General features: G+C 37.6%; 1 protein-coding gene across 1 annotated transcript in view; it reads left to right on the top strand.

Moving 5' to 3' along the window:
- The window catches only part of HDAC9 (histone deacetylase 9), a 582,852-nt gene that overhangs the window by 483,208 nt on the left and 84,155 nt on the right, over nt 1–15,489 (top strand). The window lies entirely within an intron of this gene.

The following is a 15,489-nucleotide window of genomic DNA, read 5'->3' as shown; positions in this document are numbered from 1 at the left end:
AGGTGTAAGAGCATGAAATTTTTGTTTTGTTTTGTTTTGTTTGCGGTACTCGGGCCTTTCACTGTTGTGGCCTCTCCCGTTGCGGAGGACAGGCTCCGGACGTGCAGTCTCAGCGGCCATGGCTCACGGGCCCAGCCGCTCCGCGGCATGTGGGATCTTCCCGGACCGGGGCACAAACCCGTGTCCCCTGCATCGGCAGGTGGACTCTCAACCACTGCGCCACCAGGGAAGCCCCAAGAGCATGACATTTTTCAGGGCTTTGCTTTTCTTTACTTTTCTTCAAAAATTGCTCTCCAGTATCACCATGGGCCCTGAATCCAGAAAGTTGGGTATTGTAATTTAAGAGTGTGGACTCCAGAGCTGTTTTACCTTGGACAATGTGCTTTAACCTCTCTGTGTTTACTTCCCATCTCTAAATTGAGAATAATGGTAATACCTCTTTCATACCTCTGTGTGTGTGTGTGTGTGTGTGTGTGTGTGTTAGCTGTGTTGAACATTAAATAAGTTGTAAAGAGCCTACCCTGCAATAAGTTCCACATACACTTTAGCTATTAACACACATTCATCCAAGTCTATAAAGTCAGCTTCAGGTCTCTCTACTATTTATACATCAGTCATTTAATTAACATACTGAGAATGCCAAGCACTGTACTAGGCATTGGATATACAAAGCCAGGCAAGATGTGGTCCCTGTTGTCTAGAAGTTTATAACCTCATAGGGTGAACTCACAAATTAAGGACTATAGAGAGAAATCAGTGTGAAGGGGGCACATAGGAACAATTCTGCATTGCCCAGGGGGCTCAGGATGTTGCTTACACTAAATTTAACAGGTGAGTAGGAGTTAGCTGGATGTGGACAGGACATTTCATCAGTGGAAGCTCAGAACTGTGGGCATTGTTTGGTTGCTGTGTTCATCAAATTGTATAACTAGTTACGTCAAGGGAAGAGTAAATGTGGGGACATGACAGAAGATGGGGCTGGAGAGAGAGACCATGTCTTGAAGGCTTTGAATTTAATCCTGAAAAATGTGAGAAGCCAACGACAAGTGGTTGGGTGGCTGGTGTATGGAGGTCACTGCTCTCTGAAAGTGAGCCTAGAGTTTTCTGCTGGGATGCTTGCCCATCTCCAGGCCCAGGGTCTTCTCCTAACTTGTACACTCTTTCAGCTGTATAAGCCCTCCCATAGTTCCTTGAGCACAAGATGCGTTAGTTAGAAAAGGCTTGCAGTGTCCAATTTGACATGGCCAGTGATCATACAGAGCCCTTGGTTCTTCAGAAGAGTTCACAGTTCTTGAAATCTCTCTGCCTGGAAAAGGTCACCTAATTTACATAAACCTGGGTTCATCCAGGACTGGGATTCTCCTGTTCTTTTTTTTTTTTTTTTTTTTTTTGCGGTATGCGGGCCTCTCACTGTTGTGGCCTCTCCCGTTGCGGAGCACAGGCTCCGGACGCGCAGGCTCAGCGGCCATGGCTCACGGGCCCAGCCGCTCCGCGGCATGTGGGATCCTCCCGGACCGGGGCACGAACCCGTGTCCCCTGCATCGGCAGGCGGACTCTCAACCACTGCGCCACCAGGGAGGCCCTCTCCTGTTCTTTTAAACAAAGTGACCCACAGATTTTGGCTTTGGTTCAGCGTAACAGAGAAGTTAGCAGCACTGACTCTATTTGAAGTATCTCATCATGACTGAAAATTCATCATAACCTTATTTTCTTCTAACAACCCACTTCTTCCAGATCCAGCAGACACTTTGTTCAGGCATTGTCAAGGTATATGTCTTATTCCTCAGCATACTGGCAGTTGGCACTTAGTGGGGGAAATGGGTGGAGAATAGCGAGGACAGATGAACCCTTTGGGCACATGGTGACATGCATTGGTTACTTCATGTTATTCTAAGTGAAAAGTAAACATGCTTTATGTGTGTGGGTTTTTAAAAAAATTATTTGGGGCTCTTCTCACTTATTTTAAACAGGCAGTAGGGTCAGTAGTTAAGGCCTCAGAGTCTAGAGCCTGAGTCCTGACATTACTATATTCTAGTTGTGTGACCTTGGGAAAGTTACTCAACTTCTCTTTGTTTGCCCCTCTAGAAAGTTGGATACTGTCTGTAGCTACCTCATAATGTTGGTGTGAGGACTGAGTGAAACATCTGTATGAACCCCAGGACATGGCACAGGATAAATATTTTAGAATTGTTCATTGTTGTAGTTACCATTACTATTCCAGCTTTCCTTACACTTTCAATTTTACCTCATGAACTGTTATTCCGCTATCGATTTATCTTACGCCTATAGCATATTCAGGGATATGTGAAAATTTATTAACTCAAAACACCATCCTTTTTTTAATTTTTATTTATTTATTTATTTATTTATTTATTTATTTGGCTGTGTTGGGTCTTCGTTGCTGCCTGCAGGCTTTCTCTAGTTGCAGTGAGCGGGGGCTACTCTTTGTTGTGATGCACGAGCTTCTCATTGCGGTAGCTTGTCTTGTTGCGGACCTTAGGCTCTGGGTACACAGGTTTCAGTAGTTGTGTCTCGTGGGCTCTAGAGTGCAGGCTCAGTAGTTGTGGCTCATGGACTTAGTTGCTCCGCGGCATGTGGTATCTTCCCAGGCCAGGGCTCGAACCGGTGTCTTCTGCATTGGCAGGTGGATTCTTAACCACTGTTCCACCAGGGAAGCCCCACCATCCATTTATTTCCTCATGGTTCTGTTAGATCACAAGAACTGGGTTCTCTGCTTCTGGTCTTACACGGTTGATATCAAAATATCAGCCAGGCTGGCTCCTTATGCTAGAGGTTGTAAGGAACAATCCTCTTCTGAGTTTCTTTAGTCCCTTGCAGTTGTAGAACTGAGGTCCCCATTTCCTTGTTGGCTAGAAGCTACCAACATTCCTCCTCACATGGTCCCTTACATTTTCAAACCATCAGTGGTGCATCAAGTCCTTCTCATGCTTCAAATCTCCCTAACTTTTCTTATAATACCAACTAGAGAAAAACTCTGCTTTTAAAGGGCTCATGCGGGACTTCCCTGGTGGTCCAGTGGTTGAGACTCTGCGCTTCCACTGGAGGGGATGTGGGTTTGATCCCTGATCTGGGAACTAGGATCCTACATGCTGCGTGGCATGGCCAAAAAACATTTTTTTTTTTTTTTTTTTTTTTGCGGGACGCGGGCCTCTCACTGTTGTGGCCTCTCCTGTTGCGGAGCACAGGCTCCGGACGCGCAGGCTCAGCGGCCATGGCTCACGGGCCCAGCCACCCCGCGGCATGTGGGATCTTTCCGGACCGGGGCATGAACCCGTGTCCCCTGCATCGGCAGGCAGACTCTCCACCACTGCGCCACCAGGGAAGCCCCAAAAGACATTTTTTTTAATTAAAAAAAAAATTGAAGGGCTCATGCAATTAGATTATCTTAGCCAACCCCCTCCAGTTCCCTCCGACAGTGCCTGAAATCTTCCCTTTGAGTTACTCAAAGTCAACTGAAACACCTTTTTGCCATACCACAGGAGTATACATTATATGCACAGATTTCATCCACACTCAGAGGAGACTGTATTATACAAGAGCAAAAGTTATTGGGGGTCATTCTGAGATTTCTGCCTACCATACTATCTAATTGAAATGGAATTAAGTAAACTTAAATAGAATACATTCATTCCATATTCATTCATTCTTTCACTAGCATGTACTGAGCATCTACTATGTACCAAGCTAGGTGCTAGATTTGAACGTATTAATTCTGACAATTTATTTTTTAGAAAAAATTTTAAAGAGTAGGATTATCTGGAAATATGGGTTCCTGTTCTCCAAACTTATTTTTCCATTCCCCACTTTGCTGTCTGGAACTGTAATATATGTGGTCCTATGTGAGCATAACGGAGTAATTCTACAACTAAGTTTACTAGTAGAAAAACCAAATGAATGAAAAAAATGATACCATTTAGAATACTTTGCCTGTTTACCTAAGAGAGCTTTTGAATCACGAAGAGGGCTGATGGGCTGGTGAGGAAGTAATAGTTATTGATATTGCCTATGTGTGAAGTGCTGGGTGGGTGCATTTTACATATATTTTACTGAAACTAACCAACATGACTGTTCCTGTATCAGAAGTGTGAAGCTGAGGCAAAGATATACAAATGCATAGCACTGCAAATGTTTGAATATGTCCTCTATTATCTTCTGAGTTTCTTCTAAACAGATGTATGTCTTCCATCTATTAAGCTTTATAAAAATGTGTTTATTTTATAACAATTATCTTTCTCTATGTCAAATTTTATTTATCCGTGTATGTGCCCCTTATATGTAATTTCTCTGGAAGCAGGAAATATATCTTATTCATCCACGTATTTCCCTAGTTATTGTTAGAGTGTGTACTCAGTAAATACTGGTTGAATTTGAGTAGTGCAAAGTACTGTAATGGGATCATCATTGCTTAGCATGTCTGTCCTGCTCTTGTTCCATCCCACTTGGCCAGTTTTGCATGAGCATCGATGAGAGAATAGATCCCATGTGTTTAATGCATTATTGAAAACAGCAGTAAAAGCTAGTGATTGGCAAATCAAATTGCAGTTGGGGTTTGGCAAAAACAATTTTGTTGAGGGGTGGGAAGGAATGGTCCTATGATATCCAAAAGCATTTTCTAGGGATTTTTATCTCCTCACTGGTTTTATATTTGTGTATTTTAAGGGAAATTTAATTCACATGTTTCTGGATCATTTACACTTAACACACCAAAGCAATGATTTGTAAAAGCCATTTGGTGTCTAGGAACTCTTTTTAAAGTTCCTTTTGAACTGGAAATCATGTCTAAAAAAAATGGGCAGTCTTAATATCTATTGGGTTGGCTGAATAGTGGGAAATGCTTTGGGTTCTCACCCCAACTCTGTAGTTAACTATTTGCCTTGATAATTGACCTTTGAGTCTTAGTTTCCTCAACCTTAAAACGAAAGGATTGGAGTATTTAATCTTAAAATTCATTTCTAGATCTTAAGTTCTACGGTTAAACTCTTGTATTCAAAAATATAAAAACTGAATACCTGCTATGTGCCAGGTTCTGTTTAATGTACTGTATTTATATATATATTGAGGTGGCCTTTTATGATTAGATACTTATTTCAAATCTGTGAGGTAGAATAAATAATCCGTAGTTGTATTTACAGATGAGAAAACTGAGGTTCATGTATTTGAAGTATAAGATTTATATATAAAACTGTGGCACATAGTAGGCATTTAGTAAATAAACTGTTGATTTCTAGATAGATGGATCATGGATGGACAGACGGATGGATGGATGGATGGTCAAAATGCCAGTCAACCTTTCTTGCCATTTTATTCTCAGGAATTCCTGAGGATAAATATTTTTTAATTTCATTTTTCCAAAATACTGGCATTGAAGTATTCTCTTGTCTCAGATTTTGTTTAGGATACAAACCAACTATTCATTTGTTTTCAAAAGGTGCTGAGAATATAAAATTACTTCCTGGAGCATCACTGACTGGAACAGTAAAAGGATTTTTACTGTACTTGAAAGTGCCTTCTTTAAAACATATGCAGTATTTATAGGGCTGCTTGGAATAAGCCAACTGAAAGATTTAATGATAATAATCTCCTTAGTTCTTCTAAAATTGATTTCCAGTTTCAATGAACTTGAAAAGAGTCCTAGAACATCAAATAAATAAAGATCTTAATGTGAAATGAATCTTCAAAATATGTTCATAAATTTACATTTTAAACATGACCAGAAAATATATACCTTTCCCATTATTAAGGTGATGCTTTAATGAAAAATTTTCATTTGCATGAAATAAACCTTTTTTGGCTACAGATGAAAGGATTTTATGGTAGCGACAATGGTTTTGTGAGTTAAATGATCCCAACATCATCAGGAACGAATCACAAGTGCCTACCATATGAATTACAGCATCATAATTCTTAAAAAGGTATTTCTGTGGAGACCATTCTTCCCATCTGCAACAATCAGCTTCTGCTTTGAAGTCCTGCTAGGGAGCCTCACAATACATGAGCCAGCCACATGCTACCCAAACTTCTCTCTCAACTTGAGTTTGACTGCATTTTCCTAAAGAACAACATGGTAACTTAATGACTAAGGGGTTTAGAGAGGAAAATGACTACAATTTTTGTAATTACACTTTACCGTATGTTCATTCTTCAGTTGATCTTTCCTGGACATAATTACGGAAATTTTGCCAGTGGATGTGCAAAATTAAATTGCAAATGAAAACAGGACAAAAGTGTCTGACTCCATTGATCCCTACTATATTGAATTTGCAATGAAGTCTTCACAAGTATTTTAGGACCAAATGAAACTAACCTGTTAAAAAATGAGTAAAACTGTTATTGAGGCTTTTTTACCATATCAGAAAGAGTTACAAAAATTACATAAATCAGTAACGTATTAGGTGTCAATATTTCTAAAGAGACTCTCATTGCTGCTGACTCTCACTCCACTGCCTCTGCTAAATGGCACCATGGGGTGGGGGATTGCCTCTATCATTCTTGCTTTGTTTACTTGAAGCTTTCCTAGGCAGACATAGGAAATAATAGTGAAGAAGCACTGTAGTGAATGGGAGACTGATATCAGAAAAGTTAGGAGATTTACAAGTAGAAGTGAAATGATTTCTAATCAGTCATTTTGTGTCACTATTTCTTTATTAATCAAGTGAATCATGACCCAAGTACCTACCTTTCTTGGGGGTTGGCTGCTGATTCTAGGGTGTGATTTTTATAGGATGGCAAAATAGCAATGGTTAACTACACTCTAAGTTGGAGAGAAGTCCCTCTTCAACCTACAGCAGAAGTCCCTCAGTGTTGGCCTCCCTAGAGAGTTCTGATACACTACATATTTTCAATTTCATAATAAAAACAGACTTTCTAAGAGTATCTCATTTCTCTAAGCTTCTATAAGAATGTTTCAGTTATCCACAACAGGCGTTGCTGAATGCACATGAATGAAGTTTATAAAGTTTAGGAACTTCATTCCCGTCTTGCCATCATGTGCTTTACTATTTATGTTCTATCTCATACTCTGGTAAAAAATAAAAGTTAGCAGTAAAAAAAAGCAAGCCTCTTTTCATCCTATAATAATACGTAATAACACTAGAATCAGATAAGTGCTTCAACCATACAGGAGGATATTATTTACAACCTTATATATAAAGCTGAAAACTAGTAATAATTTAATATCTAAAAACAGGGAATTAGTTGGTATATTAATACATTTAAAATGATATTGCAGAGTATATGAAACATGTTTTCTACTATATTTGTATTTGTAAATGTAAATTTAAAAATTACAATATGATCCTGTTTTATTTTCAAAATACACAAAGACTATAAGAATGAAATACCACAAAAGTGGGACTGGCTATTTCTGGTCGGTAGGACTGGATTTATAACTATATAAATTATAATTATTTTATTAATATTTATTATTTATTAAAAATATATAATGTATAACAACATATATCACATTTGTTATATATTACATAATTTTATTTGCCTTTTTTTCTATTTTCTATTTCCACATTTTCCACAATAAACGTGTTAATTTTTGTTTTGAAAATAGTTGTTTTCAGATGGAAATTAAAATAAAGTTAGCGTTGTTTCCTTGCACTACCAATATTCTGGGAACTATTTGGGAAACATTAGGGAGAAGCATATGAGACATGACATTTGGAAGGGTGAATCCTTTTGTGTCCTATGGCTTAGTTATGAAATATATATCCAAAGTTTAATCTTTGAGGCTTCCTAGAGCAACTTTTCATTTCAAACAATTTCTCCAAACTTAATAAAAATCCTGACACGATATGACTTCTTTAGCAGAAATGAACCCTCATAGAATTTTGGGAAATCACAGTGAAATTGGTCATTTGAAGCACTACCATATTTACTGCTTATTTAATATTCTTTTCAGAAGCAACAAAATTAAGTTTGCTTCCAGTGAATCAGAGGATTTCTAGCTAAAGATGCCCTTGCAATTCTCTTCCTCAGTGGTGTCTCAGTCTTGGTAGTTACCAGTTCAGTATGTTTGGTCATCAAAAAAAAAAAAAAAAAAAAAAGATTTGTTACAGTGTACCTTCCTTCTTATGCTTATAATAATGCTGATTTAATTAAATTAACTTAATGCTTTTTGAAACAACCAGGTTATATATAGTATTCTTTAGTGTAGTGGCAGTAGCAGTAGTACAGTAAGTAGTAGTGGCAGTATTTTGTTAACGCCCCATTCTAGAAGATTTTCTCAGAAGAGCTTAAGGTGCCAACTTTCACTTTGAAAAATATTTCTTAGAGTATTCTGTCACAGCCAATGCACATGGTAGGGACAACTTCTGAGGCTGATTTTCACTGAATATGTATCATTTCCAGTCACTAACCTGATCCTGCCCATCTTGCTGCCCCAGGCAACGAGGCTCCTCCCTAAGTACCCCACCCTCTAAAAAAAATTCAGAAACAAAAGGTATATGTGGACCTTAAGAACCCAGTTCCACCCCATTTCATATCTGTAATTGCTTGAGCTCAACATGCACTGTGTTATGCAGACTTACTTTCTCACTTGATCGCTTCTTTCCCATCAACCCTCACACTGCAGACACTCGAACCTCCTTGAGGAAAACCTTGCTGGCGCTATGCTCTCTGCTATAATTTTTCAGCTGTACAGGTTCAGTTTGTTGTGACAAGTAGGATGAGCTTTTGTGCTTTTGTGAAGCTGGAAGTAAAAGCTATTAAATGAAACTTGTAATTATGCCCATTAAAATTATGTTACAAAACCTCTCAAATGAACACACATACACGCACGCACGCACACACCACTGAATCTTCTTTTTCTCATGTCCAGAAAAATAATACCTTGACATTGGTAGCCACACTTAGCTTTTCTAATCCCTCTTATATATGTACAGCAGTAATGGACACAGTAGAACTCAGGTTAATAGAAGTAAAACGTTGTTCTTAAATTTCTTACTTTGATGGGAAGAGAGAGCTTAGGCCTCGTAGAAATTTTATTTCTTTACTTCACTTGAATGTTTTGTGCAAGGATAACTCAGAGTTCAGCTGCCTCAATCTGTGGCTACAGAGATCACATGGGTAACATGTGAATGGAAATAAACCCTGTAGGTAAAAGAAAGAGGAATTTGGATAGAGATCAAAGATTAGCTTCATTCCATTCTTTCCTTCCACTTTTTACTATCCCATCTAAATTTGGTATTTTACGGGACTTTTTTTTTTTTATTCCCAAAGGAAAGAGTGAACTTAAATCAGATTTGAGACTTTATCCCTCCCCCCACCTCCTTTTTTTTAATCCATGTGATTTGATCCACTCAGTAGTAACTTTAGATAATTGAATTCTCAATTGCTAGGAACCTTCATTATGAAAGATGTGGCATACAGGCTTGATTTATTATTATCTCTTTTTAAGTTATCACTGTAGCCATGGTTTAGGTTACAGGAAAAGCTGTTCAGAATATTTAACAATATGATTAGCAGAAATATCTGTCTATGAATATTATGAGTATTTCTTGCTCATTTATCTTCTAGAATGGAATTACTTACTATGTGCTATTAACCCTGACTTAGGCCAAGAACGTTTCTAAGCATTAGGATCAGAACTCTGCATTATACATTTTCTGTAAGCTTACCGTTCTTTTTATAGCAGTCAGGTAAGAAGGTGGAGCTTAATGTGTTCAGCCTCATTCCTAAATGGCCTGTGGAAAAGATCTTATTGGTATCATCATGAGGTCCATAGAAGTGAAAAACACAATAATGCTTAAAAACAGTTTTCACCTAATTTTTAAATCTTTTTTAGAATAGTTTTTGCCAAGTATTTAGAAACATAGGGTAATTATAAAGTGAATATTTTGACTTCCATCAAAATAGTAGCTAAGTGGATAGAATCAACATTGAAGTGCTGCAAGGTAATGGGGAAATGAACTCACCTTGTTCGTAGTTAACCTCAAGTGCTAGACCAGAGCTGAAATTCTGGACAGCTCTGGTTTATTGAGTGGATATCTCAATGCATTCCAGGGATTAAGATGATACTATTTCATTGTTCTAAAATGGAAGCAACTTAGTGTGGTTTTGGGGTCTCACTGCTTGACAATTTTATGGACTTGCATTACTTCTACCAACCTTATCCTGAAAATTTACTTTCTTTTCAAACAAAAACCCACAATACCTAAGAGAAGAACAAGGTCAGGCTTGAGAGCAGCCTAGGTAGGCTTGCAGACCATGCATTTCCACATTTGTGATAATTCTTTCAAGTTTTCATGGATATAGAAGTATTATAAATATTATAAGTATTATATAAATGAGGGAGAATGAAATAGTTTTGTACTTAGAATGGTTAATACAAGAAGCTAAAAATTTGAATTAATGTAAACACTGAAAAAATGTGTAACAAAACTACAGAGACAAAAAAGATCATTGGTTTGTAGCGATTGGGGGGCAGAGAGGAGGGATGAATAGGTGGAGCACAGGGAATTTTAGGACCTTGAAACTAATCTGTATGATGCTATAATGGTGGATACATGACTTTATGTCTTTGGCAAAGCCCATAGAACTATACAACACAAAGAGTAAATCCTGGTCATAGACTTTTGTTAACAATAATGTATCAATACTGGTTCATCAACTGTAACAAATGTACTACACTAATGCAAGATATTATTAATAGGGGTCAGCAAGGGGGTAGGGTAGTATATTGGAACTCTCTGTGCTTTCTGCTTAAATTTTCGATAAACCCAAAACTGCTCTTAAAAAGTCTATTAATTTTGCTAATGTTTTGGTTTTTTTCCTTCCAGTTTTTTTGAGATATAATTGATATACAAGTATTGTATAAGTTTAAGTGTATAGCATAATAAATTGACTTATATAAATCATGAAATGATTATCACAGTAAGTTTAGTGAACATCCATCATCCCATATATGTAGATATAAAATTAAAGAGATAGAAAAAAATATTTTCCTTGCAATGAGAACTTTTAGGATTTACTCTCTTAACAATTTTCATATATGACACATAGCAGTGTTAATTAGATTTATCATGCTGTACATTGCATCCGTAGTACTTATTTATCTTATAACTGGAAATATGTACCTTTTGACTGCCTTCATGCAATTCCCCCTCCCCCTAAACCCCACCTCTGATAACCACAAGCCTGATATCTTTTTCTCTATAAATCTGTTGAGTGCATTGGGTCGCATGTGTCTTTTAAAGCCAAAAGACTATCTTTAGAATTATGTTTGAATTCCTTTCTCTTTTTTGTGTGCGTATCTATTGTAGATTTTTGGTTTGTGGTTACCATGAGGTTTATATATAGCAATCTAAATATAAATATGATTATTTTAAGTTGCTGCTCTCTTAAGTCCAAACACATTTTAACAACCCTGAATTTTAACTCCCCTTTCCATGTTTACTGTTTTTGACATAATATTTTACATCTTTTTGTTTTGTGCATCCCTTAAGTACTTACTGTGGATATAGATGATTTTACTTCTTTGGTCTTTAAACTTTCCTACTAGCTTTATACATGGCTAATTTACTACCTTTTCTATATATTTGTCTTTACCAATGAAACTTTTCTTTTCATAATTTTCATATTTCTAGTTATGGCCCTTTCTTTTTCACATAGAGAAGTCCTTTTAACATTTCTTGTAAAGCTGGTTTGGTGGTGCTGAACTCTTTTAGCTTCGTGTCTATAAAACTTTTGATCTCTCCATCAAATCTGAATGAAAGCCTTGCTGGGTAAAGTATTCTTGTTTGTAGGTTTCTCCCTTTTATTACTCCAGGATCAGCAGGTGTGTCTGACTCAGGCTCCTTTCAAATTACTGTTTCTGCCCTGGGTCCTGGAGAGTGTAAGATTTTGTGTGTGCCTTTAAGAGTGGAGTCTAGGGACTTCCCTGGTGGCTCAGTGGATAAGAATCCGCCTGCCAATGCAGGGGACATGGGTTCGAGCCCTGGTCCGGGAAGATCCCACAGGCCGAGGAGCAACTAAGCCCGTGAGCCACAACTACTGAAGCCTGTGTGCCTAGAGCCCATGCTCCACAAAAGAAGCCACCGCAGTGAGAAGCCCATGCACTGCAACAAAGAGTAGCCCCCATTCGCCACAACTAGAGAAAGCCCACGTGCAGCAATGAAGACCCAATGCAGCCTAAAATAGATAAATAAATAAATTAATTAATTAATTTAAAAGAGTGGAGTCTATTTCCCACAGCCCTCTGGCTCTCCCCAAAGTAAGCCCCACTGTCCTTCAGAGCTGAACTTTCTGGGATCTTGGCTTCCCAGTGCAGGACCCCCAGGCTGGAGAGCTCGATGTGGGGCTTGGACCCCTCGCTCCTTGGGGAGAACCTCTGTAATTGTAATTATCCTCCTGTCTGTGGGTGCCCACCTAGGAATATGGCTCTTGACTATACTACATCTTTGCCCTTCCTACCCATCTCATTGTGGTTCCTTCTTTATATCTTTAGTTGTAGATCTTTTCTGATATCCTTCTAGTCTTTCTCCTCAATAGGTGCTCTGTAAATAGTTGTAATTTCTGTGTGCCCATGGGAGAAGGTGAGCTCAGGGTCTTCCTACTCCGCAATCTTGGCCACTTGTTTTCAACAAGTCGATTCAGGAACTTGTGGGCCACTGAGCATCTGAGGATCTGGGAGCCTAGTCCAGGTGTGTTATGCTGTAGCAACACATCTGTTAACTGCTTTAAAAATATAATTGTTTTAAAAATTAAATGTTTATGCCCTGCATGTTCTTAAAGCCTATTTAAAAAATGAAATGCCATATTGAACACATGGTTGTTTTTTTAAAAATAATTAATTAATTAGTTTATGTATTTATTTTTGGCTGTGTTGGATCTTCATTTCTGTGTGAGGGCTTTCTCTAGTTGCGGCGAGCGGGGGCCACTCTTCATCGCGGTGCGCGGGCCTCTCACTGTCGCGGCCTCTCTTGTTGCGGAGCACAGGCTCCAGACGCACAGGCTCAGTAGTTGTGGCTCACGGGCCTAGTTGCTCCGCAGCATGTGGGATTTTCCCAGACCAGGGCTCGAACCCGTGTCCCCAGCATTGGCAGGCAGATTCTCAACCACTGCGCCACCAGGGAAGCCCGAACACATGGTTTTATATATTTTCATTTATCCTTTTTTTTTCAGTAGTGCCTGAAATTGAGCAGGTTTATGAAATGTTAAAATTTTTTAAATATTGAGAGACATTTACATTTGGCAATATGAGTGACTGCATATCCTGAAATACTCCTACGTGAAAAAATCAAGACTACTCTTTTAAATTTAAGGATGACTTCCAAAAAGATGAAGAAAAGTGAGCAAATACTATAGCTGTTGGCCACCCTGGGCTATCCCAAAGTGTTCAGTTGGCGAAAGTTTGAACATTAATAGACTACTGCATACTAGCAAGGGGAGTCAAAGCTTTGGGTCTGTGAAGGGAAGGGTTTTGATTGGAGACCAGAATAGAAAAGGGAATGTCAAAGGGCCAACTCTAAAGAAAAGGATAAATAGGAGAAAAGGAAATACAGCTGAATAAAACAACAAATTGATCTTAGCTATGGCTATCAGTAGAGGGAATTTTAAAGGGAATGGAAAGGGAAAAAAAAACTATATTTTTTTCTATGTCAATTTGTAATCGTTTTGGGGTCTATATTTACATTATCTGTGCATTAAAAAAAAAAAAAAAAAACCCTTGAGTCTAAGAATTTAAAATTGATCTTGGTTGGTAATGTTTCAGCCATCCAGCAGAAGCAAACAAAATCACACTCAGCTCAGGTTTCAAAGATAAATATCACATTCAACTCAGGCTTCCAAGCTTTCTCACATATAAAGTTCTGATTAATATGAGCTCAAAAAAATTCAAAAAACAAAGGAGAATTAAGACATCATGAGGCTGAATCATCAGAAACAAAAAATAGTAAAACTAAGCCACAAAGACTTCAAATAGCAGATACAAAAAATAAAATAATTATGCCTAAAGAAATAAAAGAAAGAAAGAAAAACATAAACCAAAAGTAAGAAAATATAAAAATGACTAGGAAGTTATGAAATATAACCAAATAGAACATCTGGAATTGAACAATGTAATCACTGAAATGAAAATATCTGTAGAAGTATAAATAGCAGATTAGATACATCTGGAGAGAGAAAGTCTGGAAGATAGATACAAAATAAAAGTACACATAATGCAGGACAGAAAGAAAATATGAAAGAAAACTTCAGAGATGTTGAGGATACAGTAACAATGACTACATCTAATTGAGTTCCATCATATGATAATAAAGGTAATAAATAACTTTACTGAATAAGTTTGAACACAAAAGATAGAAATTTCTAGAAAAATATAACTTAGGAAGATATTGAAAACACAAATAGTCCTCTAATCCCTAAAGAAATTCTCAATAGATAAAAATCTTCCTCAAAGAAAACACAAGAGTCAAATGGTTTTACAGAAGATTTCTACCCAACATTCTAGGGTCAAATAATAGAAAAAGAGGGTCTGACCATAATAAAATTCAACATGTTCAACATGCTCAATAAAAGAATGGAAATTTATAGATTAACCCCTTTCATAAACATAGGTGAAAAAAATTCTAAACAAAACATTAGTCAAACAAATCCAGCTTTTTATAAAAAAGATAATATATCACAACCAAACTTATTTTATTTCATAAATTCAATGATGGCTAAATATTTGAAATATTAATGTAACTCACAACACTATGAAATTATAGGAGAAAAACCGTCTCATTTGGTATAGTAAAATAATTAAATTCAACATCTGTTTATAATGAAAACTCTAATTTGGAGTAGAAATAGAAAGGTTCCTCCTTATACTGAATGAAACCACAGTAAGATGCTATCATTCATCCACCCAGTTGGCAAATCATACCAAATGGTGGCAAGGATGTGACTAAACTGGGATTCTAATATGTACTGCTTCTCAGAGTGGGGATTGATAATAGTCCTTTGGAAATGATCTGGTATTATTTAGCAGGTTTTAAGTCATGACAATTTCACTCCGCTCTTGCACATGTACACCAGAAGACTAGTATAAGAATGTTCATGGGGCATTTTTTTTTTTTTTGGCCGCACTACATGGCTTGTGGGATCTTAGTTCCCCTGACCAGGGATGGAACCCCGGGCCCACGGCAGTGAAAGTGCAGAGTCCTAACCACTGGGCCTCGAGGGAAGTCCCATAGGGGCAATTTTTGTAATAACACAAAACCTAAATATTTGTCAACAGGAGAATGGGTAAATAAATTCTTCTGTACTCGTTAAATGGCCTACTAGACAGCATAGAACTGTAGCTACATGTGTCAACAGAGATGAGCTAACAAAATGTGTGAAAAGAGCAAGGTGCAAAAGTATAAAACCATTTTTATAAAGTTCCAAAATAAGCAAATTAACAATGGAAAGCAAAGGAGTTATAAACATAAACTCAGGATCCTGATTTCCCATAGTGAGGAGGAATTATGTTATTAGAGA

This window comes from Mesoplodon bidens (genome assembly GCF_964165515.1).
Source record: "Mesoplodon bidens genome assembly, chromosome: 9".
Lineage (NCBI taxonomy): Eukaryota > Metazoa > Chordata > Mammalia > Artiodactyla > Ziphiidae > Mesoplodon > Mesoplodon bidens.
Note: the sequence above shows the minus strand (reverse complement) of the source record. Positions and strands in the feature narration are given on the sequence as shown.